Source organism: Zingiber officinale, chromosome 2A (assembly GCF_018446385.1).
Source record: "Zingiber officinale cultivar Zhangliang chromosome 2A, Zo_v1.1, whole genome shotgun sequence".
NCBI classification, from domain to species: domain Eukaryota; kingdom Viridiplantae; phylum Streptophyta; class Magnoliopsida; order Zingiberales; family Zingiberaceae; genus Zingiber; species Zingiber officinale.
Genome location: NC_055988.1, coordinates 156903639 through 156908342, shown reverse-complemented (window position 1 = coordinate 156908342; position 4704 = coordinate 156903639). Strand labels below are relative to the sequence as shown.

Below are 4704 nucleotides of genomic sequence, written 5' to 3'. Positions count from 1 at the left end.
AGAACCAATTTGGTGGAGGACCTCATGAAGACCCCAATCAACACTTAGAGGTCTTTTATGAAATATGTGGTACCATGAAAATGAATGGAGTTCCTTCAGAAGCAGTTAGATTATTATTATTTGGGTTTTCTTTAAGAGATAGGGCAAAGCAATGGCTGAATTCTTTGGCCCCTAATAGCATCACCACTTGGGAGCAGTGAGCAACAGTTTCTTGATAAATTCTATCCACCAAGCAAAACAGCTCATATGAGGAATTTAATTGCAAGCTTCAAGCAAACTGACTCAGAATCTCTTTTTGAAGCATGGGATAGATATAATAGTATGCTCAGACAATGCCCACATCATGGGTTGGAAAGATGGTTAGTGTTGCACACTTTTTATAATGGTATCAACTATCATACCAAAGTGTCCCTTGATTCAGCTGTTGGAGGGGCACTTATGAATAAAAGTTTAGATGAAGCTGAAGAAATTATTGACAGTGTAGCACAAAATCATCATCAATGGGCAAATGAAAGAAGTGGTGGCTATTCTTCTGTAAACCCAACAATTAAAGCATCAGGGAAGTTTGATGTAGATGCAGTCACTCTTTTGTCTGCAAAATTGGACGCTCTTACAAAGAAATTTGAGAATATGGGGACTAGTGCTAATATGGTCAATGCTATTAGTACATCTTGTGAAGTATGTGGGAGTTCAGAGCACTCAAATGACTCATGTCCATTGGGAGCTATCACTGCACAAATCAATCAACTGGAACAATGTGATGCAATCATGAGTTACAATCAAAGGCAGAACAACCCATACTCAAATACTTATAACCCTGGATGGAAGAGCCATCCCAATTTTTCTTACAGAAATAATCAAGATCAAGGACCATCTATGGGGGCAAGACCAAATTTTCAAGCTGGGCAACAAAATTTTCAACATCTATTTTCTCAAGGCTTACCAAAGTCAAATATTGAAAAGATTCTTGAAGAAATTATCTCAAGTCAGAATGAAATGAAGCAAGATTTAGCAAAGCTCATTCAGAGAATGGATAATTCTGAAAAGCATCAAAAGATCCAGGATAGTCAAATTGCCCAACTAGCTTCCTCATCATCCAGAGCACCAGGACAACTTCCAGGAAAACCTGATGTGAATCCTATGGAGCATTGCAATAGAATTGAGCTTAGGAGCGGACGAACCTTGGGAGACTCCCAAGTGACTGCTCCAAAAGGGATACAAAAAGAAGAAGAGCTCTCTCCTCTTATACCAAATCAGATTCAAGCTAATGAGGAGAGTACCATTGAGGTTGAAGAGACTCTTCCACTGAACCATCAGAGCAAAGCTGTCCCTTTTCCTCAGAGACTTACAATGCTCAAGAAAGATGAAGAATTTGGCAAGTTTTTAGAAAAAGTTAAGGAAATTTGTGTAGAGGTACCTCTTATTGATGCTATTCTTCAAATGCCTAGATTTGCCAAATTCCTGAAGGATCTCATGTCAAACAAGAGAAGAAGAGGAGAGGTTGAGACCATTGCGCTTAGTGAGGAATGTAGTGCTATTTTGGAGAAGAACACTTCCCCAAAACTAAAGGACCCAGGGAGCTTTTATATTCCTTGCAACATAGGAAAAGAATTTTTTGAAAAAGCTTTTTGTGATTTGGGGGCAAGTGTTAGCCTCATTCCCTATTCAATTTGTAATAAATTAGGTCTCAAAAACATTAAACTTACTACTATGGCACTTCAACTTGCCGATCATTCCTGCAGGTACCCTTTGGGTATTATAGAAGATGTGCCAGTAGAGGTGGATGGGAATGTTATTCCCATGGATTTTGTCGTGTTGGACATGGAAGAGGACCCCAGGATTCCTATCATATTAGGAAGACCTTTCCTTGCTACAGCTGGAGCTATAATTGATGTCAAAAATCATAAGCTTTCTTTGGTAATTGGTAAGGAAAGGTTGGAATATGATTTATCTAATATCTCTAACCATGTCTCGTCTCTTTTAAATGCTTGTAGTAGGACAAGCATTTATAAACTTGAGGAATGGAATTTCCATCCTCATGGAAGGCCACCAAACGAAGGAGACAATGTGGTGGAAGATGTTGGGAGAAGATCTCCCAACAAAAACGAAAAGTATATCTGTCCTCCAAGGGCGAGGAAAAGAAGTAAATGATCAAGTTTGGTCGAGCTAAAGACCTTAAACAAGCGCTTCTTGGGAGGCAACCCAAGGGTTCTTTTAGTTAGTTTTGATTTGTATTTTAATTTCTTTTAGTTTGATGCATTCTTTTGATTTTGTTTTCAGGTTAGGTGCAAAACAGAGCCTGGTCGTGTGCTATACACGGCCAGGCAAAGGTTGCAGAGAAGGGAAGTGCTTGGGTCGTGTCATCCAGACACGGCCGTGTAGGATCTCCCGAGGAGAAAAAGGTCTAGGCCGTGTCTCAAACACGGCCGTGTAAAGAATCCCGAGGAGAAAGATGGAGAGGTCGTGTCCCAGACACGGCCGTGCGAAGAAACCCGTGAAAGAAGAGGTTTAGGCCGTGTCCCAGACACGGCCCGTGTCTGGAATCCAGAGAAGAAAGAGAAGGGGGCCGTGTCACAGACACGGCCGTGCGATGAGAAATGAATATGGCCGTGTGATATCACACGGCCTGATCCACATCTTCTTAGGGAATTAGGGCACGGGGTGTGGGCGGCACACGGCCGTGTACCGCCGCTCGTTCTTCTTTCCTATTTTCCCATTTCTAAAGGTTTAAACTACTTCTTCTAATTTTTCCTTCTCATTCTTCTTAAGGAGATTTGATTTTCTTCCATGGAAAACGTAATTGAGGAGATTTCGGCCACAAGAAAAGGGAAGGAGAAGGTGGTTGCAAGAAAGGAGAGGAATGTTTGCTTTAAAGGTATTTCTAATGACTTTGGTATTGTTTTCTCTAGTGATGAGCAACGGTATAGATATTCTTCTTTATGTAAACGACCTCTTTTAGGCACTAGGTTTCTTGATGTTGAAACCTTAGAAACTTTGGGGTTTAAGGATGATTTAGTTTGGTTATTTGAAAGGATAGGATGGAATGGTTTAGTGAACATAAAATATCCTACTTATCCTAGAATTGTTTTTGAATTTTTAAGCTCAATAGAGGTTGATAATGTTCAAGGTGGGGGGAAGTTTAAATTTCGTTTGTTTAATGAAAGTTATGAATGGACGTTGGGAGATTTTAATTGTAACGACCCTAGTTTTTTTTTCACATATATAATACATAATCTGCGGACGTCACTTACTCACACTTCCATAATGGTTCCTTACTTCAAATAAAATTACATAGACGATTCGAAAGAAAACATAACTATATGCGGAATTAATTTAGAAGGCCTTCGGGTTGTACTGCCCTTGTTCTGAGCTGGCTCACTAGTCAATGCCTCTTATCTCATTCATCTCACTGTCTGAAAAAAAAAGATATAAAGTGTGAGTCGAGAGACTCAGCATGTTCAAAACAATGTTATGCATTAGTTAGCGTCTATAATCTAATGTACCAAGGGAAACCACATCAAAGGTAACTTAGGTCTTACTTAATCATGGACATGAGCGTAGACGTCTACTTAGACATACAAGCATAAACATAAACCTAAGCATGTACATAAGCTAAGTATACAATAGACACAACTAGGAGCATGTATATAAACATAGGCTTAAGCATACTAGCTAGCATAAATGTACATACTATGGATGAACAAAAGTATAAGCACGTAATTAAACTAAGCATGAAATAGATATAAATATAAACATGTATATAAATATAGACATAAGCATACTGGCTGGCATAAACGTACATACTAAAGATGAACAAAAGCATAAGCATAAGCATAAGCATGTAATTAAACTAAGCATGAAATAAATATAATCATGAGCATGTATATAAACATAGACATAAGCATACTGGCTGGCATAAACGTATATACTAAAGATGAACAGAAGCATAAACATGTAAATAAGCTAAGTATGAAAAAGATCATAATCACATAGAGTTAGTGAGCTCCCGGGCTAAGGGCACCGGTCACACTCAACTACATAGTTTGGCGAGCTCCCGGGCTAAGGACACCGGTCACACTCTACCACATAAGGTTGGCGAGCTCCCGGGCTAAGGACACCGGTCACACTCTACCACATAAGGTTGGCGAGCTCCCGGGCTAAGGACACCGGTCACACTCTACCACATAAGGTTGGCGAGCTCCCGGGCTAAGGACACCGGTCACACTCTACCACATAAGGTTGGCGAGCTCCCGGGCTAAGGACACCGGTCACACTCTACCACATAAGATTGGCGAGCTCCCGGGTTAAGGACACCGGTCACACTCTACCACATAAGTTTGGCGAGCTCCCGGGCTAGGGACACCGGTCACACTCTACCACATAAGATTGGCGAGCTCCCGGGCTAAGGACACCGGTCACACTCTACCGCATAATTATATAAACATCGACATAAGCTTAATCATGCAATTAACATAAACTTGATCACTACTTAAACATGAGTATGATCGTAAATCTTAACATAAGCATACAAATTTATAACATAAGCTTTAAAATTGACTTGTGTATCAGCATAGCATGAGTATATATAGCAACTTAAATATGACAATCAACTAGAGCATCAAGTACTACTTCTACCTAGCAACATGTGTAGAAGCATTAACTTAAGTATGAGATCTCCCAAAAACGTAGTGGATTCGTTCAATT

At 40.0% G+C, this 4704-nt stretch overlaps 1 non-coding gene across 1 annotated transcript; it reads right to left on the bottom strand.

Moving 5' to 3' along the window:
• Nucleotides 1-244: 244 nt before the first annotated feature.
• LOC122044731 lies at nucleotides 245-350 on the bottom strand. The gene has a single exon (XR_006129746.1). It is a non-coding gene; the product is annotated as a small nucleolar RNA R71 (small nucleolar RNA).
• Nucleotides 351-4704: the final 4354 nt, after the last annotated feature.